General features: G+C 51.0%; 1 pseudogene; it reads right to left on the bottom strand.

The window, feature by feature from the left end:
- The window catches only part of LOC100978086 (C-type lectin domain family 4 member G-like), a 43676-nt pseudogene extending 32981 nt beyond the window's left edge, over nt 1-10695 (bottom strand).
- Nucleotides 10696-12491: the final 1796 nt, after the last annotated feature.

The following is a 12491-nucleotide window of genomic DNA, read 5'->3' as shown; positions in this document are numbered from 1 at the left end:
GCACCTGCTACTGAGCAGACCAGGAAAGGGAGTCTCCCTTTCCCCGGGGGAGTTTAGAGAAGACTCTACTCCACCACCTCTTTTGGGGAGTCTGACATCAGTCAGGCCCGCCTGCAGTTATCCAGAGGCTTAACCGTCTCCCTGTGATGCTGTGCTTCAGCGGTCACACTCCTAGTCCGCTTCCCTGTTCCATCCTGTACACCTGGCTCTGCCTTCTAGATAGCAGTAGCAAAATTAGTGAAAGTACTAAAAGTCTCTGATATGCAGAAATAATGGCGTAAGCTGTCTCCTCTCTCTCTCTCTCTCTCCCTCCCTTCACCTCGGCTGCCAAACAGGGAAGGGCCACCTGTCCAGTGGACATGTGACTCGCATGACATCACCTATCATTGGAGATGGCTCACACTCCTTACCCTACCCCCTTGTCTTGTATCCAATAAATAATAGCACAGCCTGGCATTCGGGGCCACTACCAGTCTCCGTGTCTTGGTGGTAGTGGTCCCCTGGGCCCAGCTGTCTTTTCTTTTATCTCTTTGTCTTGTGTCTTTATTTTTACAATCTCTCATCTCCACACATGGGGAGAAAAACCCACCGACCCTGTGGGGCTGGTCCCTACAGTAGGGGGCCCTTGAGGAGAATGATCTCCCCAAGCCATTAAGTTCCCTGGCCAGAGAGCATGACCTGCTCTGCGGCTTTACACAGAATGCTCTGGGCTGAAAAACTCCCTTGAAGCATTTGAATGTGACCAGACATCCTGGCTCCTTGTAAAACCAGTCCCCACCAGCTGCAGCCTGATAAGTTGAAGATTATCTTCATAGTTAGACATATGCTTTTAGCTTAAAGGAAATTCATGTAACTGCTACTGCTACAGATCTTTCCAATGACGTACACTCCCCCTCCTTCACCGTTTCATCCCATACCAGCCGCTTCTTAGATCAAAAGACCGTTCTCAATAAATTATCAGGCAACCAGAGCTCTGGGTGTTTTGCAGCCTTCACTCTGGCAACTGGCCCCCTGGACCAGCTTTAAAATCTTTTTTTTTGAGACAGAGTCTCACTCTGTCGCCCAGGCTAGAGTGCAGTGGTGCAATCTCGGCTCACTGCAAGCTCCGCCTCCCGAGTTCATGCCATTCTCCTGCCTCAGCCTCCCGAGTAGCTGGGACTACAGGCGCCCGCCACCACGCCTGGCTAATTTTTTGTATTTTTAGTAGAGACGGGGTTTCACCGTGTTAATCCAGGATGGTCTCAATCTCCTGACCTCGTGATCCACCCGCCTTGGCCTCCCAAAGTGCTGGGATTACAGGCGTGAGCCACCATGCCCGGCCTAAAATCTTAACTTGTCTTTTCTCATTCTTTGTCACCACTGGACTTTGGGTACCTACGGGTAGTGTTGAGGCTGGACCCCAACAAAAAGTGGCTCCCCCATGCCCATCATCTGCCCGCTCCATGCACGGATCATGTTCCTGTGCCCAGCTAGACCAGAATGTGGAGGTCCTGGGGATAAGGACTGGGTTTGACCCATTCCTGTGTCCCCAGCACCCTCTGAACCACACTCTGTGCCAGGGGGCTGGGAATTTTAACAGTGCTGAGTGGACAACTGCCCCTACCTTCAAGCCCTCCTGGCCTAGTGCAGGTTACCCACTGGGTTTGGAAGCATCATAGGACTATGAGGTCACTTAGAGAGATCAGGGGTCACTCACAAGGTTCACACCAGGGCTTCTGGGATGAAGCTTAGAAGAGCTCACCAGAGGGCCGGGCGTGGTGGTTCACACCTGTAATCCCAGCACTTTGGGAGGCTGAGGTGGGTGGATCGATTGAGCTCAGGAGTTTGAGACCAACATGGGGAACATGGCGAAACCCCATCTCTATAAAAAATACAAAATTGAGCCAGGTGGGGTCGTGCATGCCTCTAATCCCAGCTACTTGGGAGGCTGAGGCAGACAGATCACTTGAGTCCAGGAGTTCGAGACCAGCCTGGGCAACACGGTGAAATCCTGTCTCTGCTAAAAAATAAAAAGTTAGCCAGGCATGGTGACACACGCCTGTAATCCCAGGTGCTTGGGAGGCTGAGGCACGAGAATCCCTTGAACCTGGGAGGCGGAGGTTACAGTGAGCTGAGATTGTGCCACTGCACTCCAGCCTGGGTGACAGAGTGAGACTCCATCTCTGAATAAATAAATAAATAAATACATACATACATAAATAAATAAGAGCTCACCAGAGCCAGGAGCCTGGATCCATTTCTCAAACCTTTATTGATGTTCCCCCAGGCTGCAAAGAGAGCTTTGCAGGAAGTACCATTTTCCCCTTTGCAGGAAAACCAAATAGCTCCATTCCTCAGTTGCCTGACCTTGGCTAGGAGGAGAGGTGGGGTCAGACCACTGGGATCCAGAAATGGAGATTTTGGAGCCAGTGAAGGTTAGGTTAGGTCTGCATAAGGTCAGAGCAGAGGTCCCAGAGTGCAGGCACTGGACAGGGCTGGGCCTGGCGGACTGGTTCTCAGCAGTGGTGGATGGGGAAAAGAAAATCCTTGGCAGTGGGTTCCAGGAGCCGGGATGGTGCACAGCACCCCTTTGGGCACTGGGCATGGCTCTGGGGCACCGGGCAGGGTCAGCACCGTGCCTCTGCTCACAGATCCGGCCAGCCTTCTCATCACGTGGTGGGTCGATCCACAGCCCCATGCCCAGAATCATGACACAGGCCTCGCACCCCCAAAATTCATTGCGTTCCCCCTGTAACCAGTGGCTGCAGTGGTTGAATGGCCGGGCGGGGGGTGATGCTGGGAATCTAAGCTAATGATGGACCCGGGGCCCCCACTTCCTTCCCAGGCTCTAGCCTGTTTATTGCTTGGGTCGACGCTAGACACCCCAAGTGTCTAACCTGAGTATACACCTGGGATATAACTTACTAACGCCCAGAATTTAACCCAAGGACACTTCCTAGGGTCCAGCCTGCCCATCCCTAAGCATGGAGCCCCAGCCAAGGGGTCCCTGAGATCTGGCCAAAGCACGTCTTTTTTTTTTTTTTTTTTTTTTTTTTTGAGATGGAGTCTCACTCTGTCTCCCAGGCTGGAGTGCAGTGGCGCAATCTCGGCTCACTGCAACCTCTGCCTCCTGGGTTCAAGCGATTCTCGTGCCTCAGCATCCCGGGTTAGCTGGGATTACAGGCGTGTGCCACCACGCACGGCTAATTTTTTGTATTTTTAGTAGAGACGGGGTTTCGCCACGTTTCCCATGCTGGTCTTGAACTCCTGACCTCAGGTGATCCGCCCACCTCGGCCTCAAAACATGTCCTCTAGAGTCTAACCTGTGGCCCCCAGGTTTCACCAGAAGCCCTTCCCCTACCTGAAGCTGAGTGGGACTCCGTCCACCCACGAGTAGCCCTGAACCTTGCACAGGTGTTGCACGGCCCTGCGGCCGATCCAGTATTCAAGGGCACTAGTGTCACGACTCAGGAAGTCCTAGAAAGGAGGAGACACCTGAGCCTGCAGAGTCAGACCCATCCTGCCCCCTCCCCCGGCGCCACCCCACCGCCCGGCCACGCCCCCTCGGGTGAACGCCGCCTCCTCCTGCGCACCTGCTCCCCCAGGCCCCCTACATCACCAGATGTGCGCTGGCATCGGCGCAGTGGCCCTGCGCCTCTGCCCACGTGGTCTTCGGCACAGAGAAATAGTAGCAGGAGCCCCCGAAGGGCAGCCACGACGTAGGGCACGGCTCACAGGAACCTGCAGGGTGGCGAGGGTCAGAGAGGTCGAGTGCTTCCAGGGAGAGCGCACCAAGAGGATGCAGGGGGTAGGGGTTTGGCCCCACGGGCTCAGGGGTGGAGCCACAGGACCAGGCCAAGGTCAAAGAGGGGGTCCGGCGACGCACACGGGCAGGGTCTACTTACACCGCACCCCCTCCTACCCCCCCTCACCCTCACTGTTCTGCAGCCTCACGGCCTCCAGCGCCCGGTACAGCTCAGTGCTGACGTCCTCGCGGTCCCTGCCGGCTTCAGCCAAGCCATGGGTCACTGCGGGGTCAAGGGAATGGGGATTTTGGTTGGGCTCAAGGTCAGGACTAGCTAAAGGTCAGGACCCCTGTCCGTGGTCATTGTACCCTCGGTGTCAGCCACCAGGATGGCACAGGGTCAAGGACGGTTACAACTGGGCAGGGTCCGGGTGTGGCCGGCGCTAGGAGTGGCAGTCAAGGTCAGAGTGCAGCGTCAGGGTCAGGACGGGGTGCATGATCAGTGTCAGGGGTCAGCACTCAGGACGGGGTCGGGGTCGGGGGACGCGGCCAGGGCTCAGGGCTGGGGTCGCGTCGGGCCCTCACCGCGCTCACGCAGTTCCCGCAGGGCGCTCTCCTGCTCCATCAGCTTCTCCTGCGCCTCCCCAAGCTCCGCGCTCGTGGTCTGCAGCAGCGCCTGCGTCCCCGAGCCTGGGAGCCGCTGGGTGAGAGGGGCGAGGGCGGCGAGGATGGGGCGGGACTTCGGAGACCAGCCCCCGCCACGCCCCACCCGCCGCAGGCCTCGCCCCCGGTCCCCCTCCCATCCCGGCCACAAGACCCGGTCCCTGCGCCCATAGTCTGGGCCGCGCCCCCTCACAGCAGCTGTGGCAGGCTCCCACCTCCTCCTCCAGGGCACCCAGCGCCGCCGTCTGCTTCGAGGCTGGAACGACCCCCATCCCAAAACGCATGCCCGCCGGGTCACTTGGGAGGACTCAGGGGACTCCCTTCCCCACCCCGGGGCCAGCCTCAGGGACCACAGGGCCCCCACGCACCCAGGACTCCATCTCTGGGGTCTCAGACGCTCCCGCCGCACACGCCCCGGGGGCCCAGGCGCCCGGCTCTGCACACACCGTTTGTCCTCAGCGGGTCCTGGCAGCCGAGCAGCGCCGCGCGCTCCGTGGAGGCTGCGGAGAGGCTCCTGCAGGCAAGGCCAGGGACTCGGAAATCCTTCCCTTGCCCGGGGGGTGCGGGGTCCCCCGACTCGGGACCACAGAGCGGGCGGGCAGGCAGGCATATAGCGCACACGATATGCACACACGCCTATGGGAGACAAACGCGCGGGGACTCGCACACATACGTGCACGCCATGTGCACACGCGTGACTGCAAACGGCCCAAAGATGTACACACACTCTGCTCACGCTCAGACGCGAGCAGGACGCCAGGGCGCAGTTGGTACGCCATGCAATGGGGGTTTTGTGTCCCCAGGGGGGCCGGACGCAACCCCTTCCCATTGAGGGTCACTCACCCTTGGACAATAGCATACTCAGAATCACAGCCCACAGTACTGGCGACCAGGACAGCCATGGCCAGGAAGAGGGGTCTCGGGCTCCAGTGCACCCAGCGTCCCCAGTGCCCTGGCAGAACAAGGACGGCATGCTGGGTCCCCCAGGACTGAGCCCTAGAGGCCTGGGTTCCTCCCAGGAAACTGAGTTTCAGAGAGGTTAAGTAACTTGCCTATGGTCACACAGCTTCTAAGTGGCAGAGTTGGAATTGGCCCATGGTCCAACTGGCTCTGTGGTGTTTTTTTTGCACCCATGACTCTGGCCCGTCTTGGCTCTTCCCTCCCCTCCCCCATCAAACCCCAGACACTGGGGCAGGGAGGGGGCAGTCTCCTTGCTCATACCTCCGGGGACCTCCTCGGAGCTCCCGCCCCAGTTGCTGTACCTGGTGGTGTCTATGGCGGTGCAGGCACCGAGACCTGGGCAGAGATATAAATTTCACCCTCGTCCTCACTGGACCTACGCACTCCCTTCCTTCCTTCTCATTTTCTTGGCCTGGATTCCTGGCAACAGGGACCCAAGGACAAATCACAGGGTTGGACCAATCACAGGGTTGGGCCCTTTCTGGGCTGCGCTGGGCTGAGCTGGGCTCGGGGTGAGGTAGTTCCAGCCTCCCGGTCCTCGTCACTGCAGCTCCATCCCCAGGCTGGTGCTGGAGGCTTCTCTTTGGAGCTTGGACTCCTCTCTTATGGGCCTGGGGCTGGGTTTCCGCCTGAGAGGGACACACTGAAACCCGACCAAATTGTAACCCCTGCTGGCTCCTGAGAAAGCCCCCGAGGCGTAGCTCCCCAGGCCAGTTCAGGTCCCTCCTTAGAGGCTGGGTCTGAACCTGACCTTGATTCACTCCCTCTGTGCCGGAAGAGAGCAAACAGAGGTTTTGTTGAGGAGGTGGTCTGCTGAGCTGCAGGACTCTACCACTGGGTGGGTGGCGGATGCGGGTGTGCAGTGTGTAGCTTCAGGAAGCCTCAACTTTCTTTTTCTTTTTTTCTTTTGAGGCAGAGTCTCCCTCTGTTGTCCAGGCTGGAGTGCAGTGGTGCAATCTCGGCTCACTGCAACGTCCGCCTCCCAAGTTCAAGCGATTCTCCTGCCTCAGCCTCCCAAGTAGCTGGGATTACAGGTGCGTGCCACCACGCTTGGCTACTTTTTGTATTTTTAGTAGAGATGGGGTTTCATCGTGTTGGACAGGCTGGTCTCGAATTCCCGACCTCAGGTGATCCGCCTTCCTTGACCTCCCAAAGTGCTGGGATTACAGGTGTGAGCCACGGCGGCCAGCCTAGAAGCCCCAGTTTTCTTTTACCAACCCTGAAAAGAGTACAGTGACGGGGCTTCTCTCAAAGAAAAACCGAGAAACAATGAAGTTACGCATGTCTACCCAGAACCATCTCAGGTTCATCAAAAACTCAATGTTCATGCATTCTTTCAACAAACATTGAATACCTGCCATGTGCCAGGTATTTTAAAATATTATTATCACCAGCCGGGCGCGGTGGCTGACGCCTGTAATCCCAGCACTTTGGGAGGCTGAGGTGGGCGGATCACGAGGTCAGGAGATCGAGACCATCCTGGCTAACACGGTGAAACCCTGTCTCTACTAAAAATACAAAATATTAGCCGGGCATGGTGGCGGGCGACTGTAGTCCCAGCTACACGGGAAGCTGAGGCAGGAGAACGGCGTGAACCCGGGAGGCGGAGCTTGCAGTGAGCCAAGATCGCGCCACTGCACTCCAGCCTCGGGGACAGAGCGAGACTCCGCCTCAAAAAAAAAAAAAAAAAAAAATTATCACCTACATAGAGGAATAAATGTAAAGATTGCAACTATGAAGAGCATTTGCACAGAGTGATTATATTACTAAAATTAATAGAAACAACAAACTAGAAAGTTAATGAAAAATAAAGCCTCTAAAATAGCAACTCAAATTATCGTGTATCTAAGAATCAATAAAGAATGCACCAGAGGCCAGGTGCAGTGGCTCATGCCTGTAATCCCGGCCTTTTGGGAGGCTGACGCGGGTAGATCGCTTAGGCCCAAGAGTTCAAGACCAGCCTGGGCAACATGGTGAGGCCCTCCTCTCTACAAAAAATACAAAAATTAGTCAAATGTAGTGGCATGTGCCTGTAGTCCCAGCTACTCTGAAGACTGAGGTGGGAGGATCACTTGAGCCCAGGAGTTCGAGGCTCCAGGCTGTAGTGAGCTATGATAGTGCCACTGCACTCTAGCTTGGGTAACAGAGGAAGACTCTGTAAAATAAAATAAAATAAAAATGCACAAGACATATTTGCAGAGAAAAAAATTTAAATCCAATTAGAGAATACTGTAAAAAGGATTTGGATAAAGATAGCTAATGTTTCCAGAGGTCAGAAGAATTAACATAAAAGGGCCAGCCAGGCGCAGTGGCCCACACGTGTAATCCCAGCACTTTGGGAGGCCGAGGCAGGTGGATCACCTGAGGTCAGGAGTTCGAGACCAGCCTGGCCAACATGGTGAAACTCCGTCTCTACTAAAAATACAAATTAGCCAGGCGTGGTGGGCGCCTGTAATCTCAGCTACCCTGGAGGCTGAGGCAGGAGAATTGCTTGAACCGGGAGGCAGAGGTTGGTTGCAGTGAGCTGAGATTGTGCCACTGCACTCCAGCCTGGGTGACAGAGCGAGACTCCATCTCAAAGTAAACAAACAAACAAAAACAAAAACAAAAAAATCCATAAAGGTACCAATCCTTCACAATTTAATCTACAAATTAACTACAAACTAAATATAAATTCCATCTCAATTTCTTTGAGGACCTTAACAAACTTATCCTAAAATTTATGTGGAGGAATAAATTTTTTATGACTTGCAAGCCACTTTAGGGAAAAAAGTTAATATAGGAAGACTCGCCCTACCAGATTGTAAATCATATTTTTATAAGACATTAATTTAAAAAATAGTGTGGTGTTCATGTAGAAGGAGGCAACTAGATTAAATGGAAAGAATATAATACAACTGGATTATGTAGAATAAGATTTTGAGAAAACTGGTTCGGTATATGGAGAAAAATCTCCTCCTTTACAACATATACAAATCTGGAATTCAGCAGCATCTCAGAGCTAATGATAAAAGACAAAACTGTTAGGCTAATTGAAGAAAAAGTAGGCACTTGTCTTTGTGGCCTAGAGTTCAGAAAAACTTCTTGAAGTTGATCCCATAGCAAAGGAGAAGAAAAGATACATTTGACTATATCAAAATTAAGAATCTCTGTGAAACCAAGGACATAGTACATAGAATTAATAGGTGAGTAGCAGACACGGGGAGATAATTGCTGCTTACAAAATAAAAAAGCAATTTATTCCAGGAATATGCAAAAATACTTCTGCAAATTAAAAAAAAAAAAAAGACAGCCAAGCATGGTGGCACATGCCTGTAATCCCACCACTTTGGGAGGCTGGTGCGGGTGGATCACGTGAAGTCAGGAGTTCAGGATCAGCCTGGCCAACATGGTGGAACCTCATCTCTACTAAAAATACAAAAATTAGCCAGGTGTGGTGGGACACACTTGTAATCCCAGCTACTCAGGAGACTGAGGCTGGAGAATCGCTTGAATTTGGGAGGAGGAGGTTGCAGTGAGCTGAGATTGTGCCACTGCACTCCAGCCTGGGTGACAGAGCAAGACTCTGTCTCAAGAAACAAAACAAAAAACAAAACAAAACAAACAAAGAAACACCCACACACAAAAATCAATAGAAAAATTGGCCAGGGGAATGAAAAGGCAATTCATAGAAGAAGCCAAAGATTGAGCACATATTTCAGGAAAGTTTAATGTCTACTTAATTGTAGAAAAAATAATGAGGTACAACCTTATACCAATTAAAATGCAACCATTAAAAAGATGCATAGTATTAAGTGTTGGTGAAGATGTGAGGAAGTGGGAACTGTTGCTCACTGCTGGTGGAAGTATAAATTAGTTCAGTAATTTGGAAAACAGTCTGGAAGTATCTAGTGAAATACAGATGGCATATACCCTCTGATATTTTAGAAAGAGATACTTTTTAGAGAAGGTTTCTCCAAGGGCATTTACAAGGATGTTCAACACAGTGTTGTTTACAGTAGCAGAGTTGGGGGTAACCTACAAGACCCTGAGCAGGCAAAGAGTAAGTAAAGTGTAGTGAGTACACACATGAAACAAATTGTAATCAACTCGTTGTACAGGCAGCAGCAGTCCAGACTCTTAGTAGCCTAGAGCTGGGAGAAGCAGAAGTGATTTGATTCAATAACACACACACACACACACACACACACACACACACACTCCAAGTATGTATAAACATTAAGGATATGACTTCACTACTATGAAATCTATGCATGCAACAAAATTACACCTGTACCCCACAAATTTATAGCAATAAGAAAGGCAAATGTAAGCATATTTTCCTTAAAAAACTAATGTAAGGGCATGTATCAAACACATCAGAATGGATGTCTATGGTACAGAGGGAGGAGGAAGGGTTAAACATTGAAAGTTAGCAGTGCTTAGGAGACGCTGAAGGGTTAACAAAATTTAGCTTCCTAGACTCTTCTTTCTAGAAGTTCCCTTGTTCCCAAACCATCTGACTCATCTTGCTTTCATCATCAGAAATGGAGCGCTGAAAGCTGACTTAGCAGCAGGCTTAACCATAGGGCAGGAACTTTTTGGAGGGCACGCCCTCTTCATTCTGAGGCTTTTAGGGACAGGTGCTCAAAGGGAGGAAATCAGAAAAACTGCAAGGATTGCACAATCTCTGTCCAGGGCAACCATAGGAACGTGTTCTGGGGAAAGGATTTAGATGGCAGTGTTTCATCAGACCTTATGGAGGAGATAGGGGCTCTGCTGGATACCCCTGTGGCTGAAGCTGCCTTGGCGAGCCAGGGCGGAGCTGTCCAGCTTAGTGAGGAAGCCAGAAGGCTGCCCATCAATGTCCTGTGCCCAGACCTTGCTGCGGGGTAACTGAGAGTGGAAGAGAGGTCCTAGAAGGAGGCAGCAGACTTCCACCTCTATCCCTGGCCCAGGACAAGGAAGGGAGGCCTGTTTCTCAGGCGAGTGGGGATCATGTAACCACGGAATTTGAAGAGAATATAATGAGCTTGGGAAGTACAGGAGACTGTGAGGACCACTGGAGACACTGGCTGAGCCTGGAGGATCCGAGAGCGCTTCCTGGAGGAGGTGATGCTTGAGGAGGGACTCAGAATTATTCCAGAGGAGATAAATAACATTAAAGAATGTTCTCAATACGGTATCAGCACATGCAAGAATAGAGGATAAGGGAACAGGTTGGAGAAGCTGAGACTAATTCAGGGGCAGTCATCTGGGGCTAGGGTGTCAGCTGGGTCACATCATACAAGGACCTGAAGAGCAGGGACAAGAGGTTTGGATGAATGTGGGAAGAAGGTGAAAGTCACAAGATTCAGCTCCAAGGCCATGACCACTCTGGTTTCCATTCTCTGCAGAGATGAGAGGGTTGCTGTAACCAGGGAAGCCAGCCCACTGCAAAGGGCATGTGGCACATTGGTTGTCGCTCTGAATTTTGGCTTTGCTTTTTTATTATGAAGCATGCAAAGAGGTATGTAGAAACAAATATAAACGCTATGCCTTTCACTCGGCTTTTTCAAGTTTTGACATCTTCATGTATTTCAGATCACCTTAAAAGTAAAGCATCATTACGTAACAAATCATAACAAATAGAGTGGAGGTCCCTTGTACCCCACCCTGCTCCTATTCCCCTCCCCAAGGTAACTGCCCTCCCAAACTTGGTGTTTATCCTATTTAAAATAATTATGCATGTACCCAAGGACAATATTTTGGATTTTTTTTTTTTTTTGAGAAGAAGTCTCACTCTGTTACCCAGGCTGGAGTGCAGTGGTACGATCTCGGCTCATTGCAACCTCTGCCTCCCAGGTTCAAGCAATTCTTCTGTCTCAGCCTCCTGAATAGCTGGGACCACAGGCACACTCCCCCACACCTGGCTAATTTTTGTATTTTTAGTAGAGACGGGGTTTCACCATATTGGTCAGGCTGATCTTGAACTCCTGACCTCAGGTGATCCACCCACCTCAGCCTCCCAAAGTGTTGGGATTACAGGCATGAGCTGCCATGCCTGACCTATGCTGGTTTGTTTTGCACATCTGAAAACTTTACAGGAGTGTTACCACATGGTCTATATCCTTCCATAACTTGTTTTTGTCCTCTCTACATTACATTTATGAGATATATCTATTCAATACCCATTATTTATTTAAAAATGAAGACAGGCACAAAAACTAAATGCTTAATAAAGAGAGAACAGAATAAAGCTTTCTTAATTTGAGAAGTGGTAATTTCTGGGATCCTACAGAAATATCTTACATAACACTAAAATATGAGAAACATTTTAGGTAAAATGAAGAACAAATAAAGATGTCCGTGGTTTAGTGGGTTGATTTATAGCTCCCAAAAAGACATGCTGAATGCCTAACCTCTGGTATCTGTGAATGTGACCTTTAAAATTGGGAAATACGGTCTTTTTTTTTTTTTTTGAGATGGAGTTTCACTCTGTTGCCCAGGCTGGAGTGCAGTGGTGAGACCTCGACTCATTGCAACCTCTGCCTCCCGGGTTCAAGTGATTCTGCTGCCTCAGCCTCTTGAGTAGCTGGGACTACAGGCGTGTGCCACCATGCCCAGCTAATTTTGTATTTTTAGTAGAGACACGGTTTCTCCATGTTGGTCAGGCTGGTCTCGAACTCCTGACCTCAGGTGATCCATCTGCCTCAGCCTCCCAAAGTGCTGGGATTACAGACATGAGCCACCGTGCCCAGCCGAGAAATAGGGTCTTTGCTGATGTAACTACATTATGGTGAGGTCATGAGAGTGGTCCCTAATCCAGTATCACTATGTCCTTATATGAGGAGGAGAAAGGTACAGAGAGAAGATTATGTAAAAGGGCAAGAGGGAAGAAAACCAAGTGACAAAAGAGGCAGAGAGTCAAGCAAAGGGTCTGCAAGCCAAGGAATGCCAAAGATTGTCGGCAACTGTCACTGACCTTGATCCCGGTTGCAGTGAACAGGGGATGATAAATGCAGGAATAAAGATAAAGACAAAAAAGTATATTTGGAAAAAGGGGTCAGGGGGCTTCTTGCTTCTACTGAACAAGGGCCCTGAGCTTTAAAGCCCTTCACATTTTATTGGGTAAATAAAAGTAAATAAAAGTCCTGGCGTTTTTTTCCACTGAGGGGGGTACTGC

Source organism: Pan paniscus, chromosome 20, assembly GCF_029289425.2.
Source record: "Pan paniscus chromosome 20, NHGRI_mPanPan1-v2.0_pri, whole genome shotgun sequence".
NCBI lineage: Eukaryota > Metazoa > Chordata > Mammalia > Primates > Hominidae > Pan > Pan paniscus.
The sequence above is the reverse complement of the archived record's forward strand: the minus strand, read 5'-3'. Positions and strand labels throughout refer to the sequence as shown.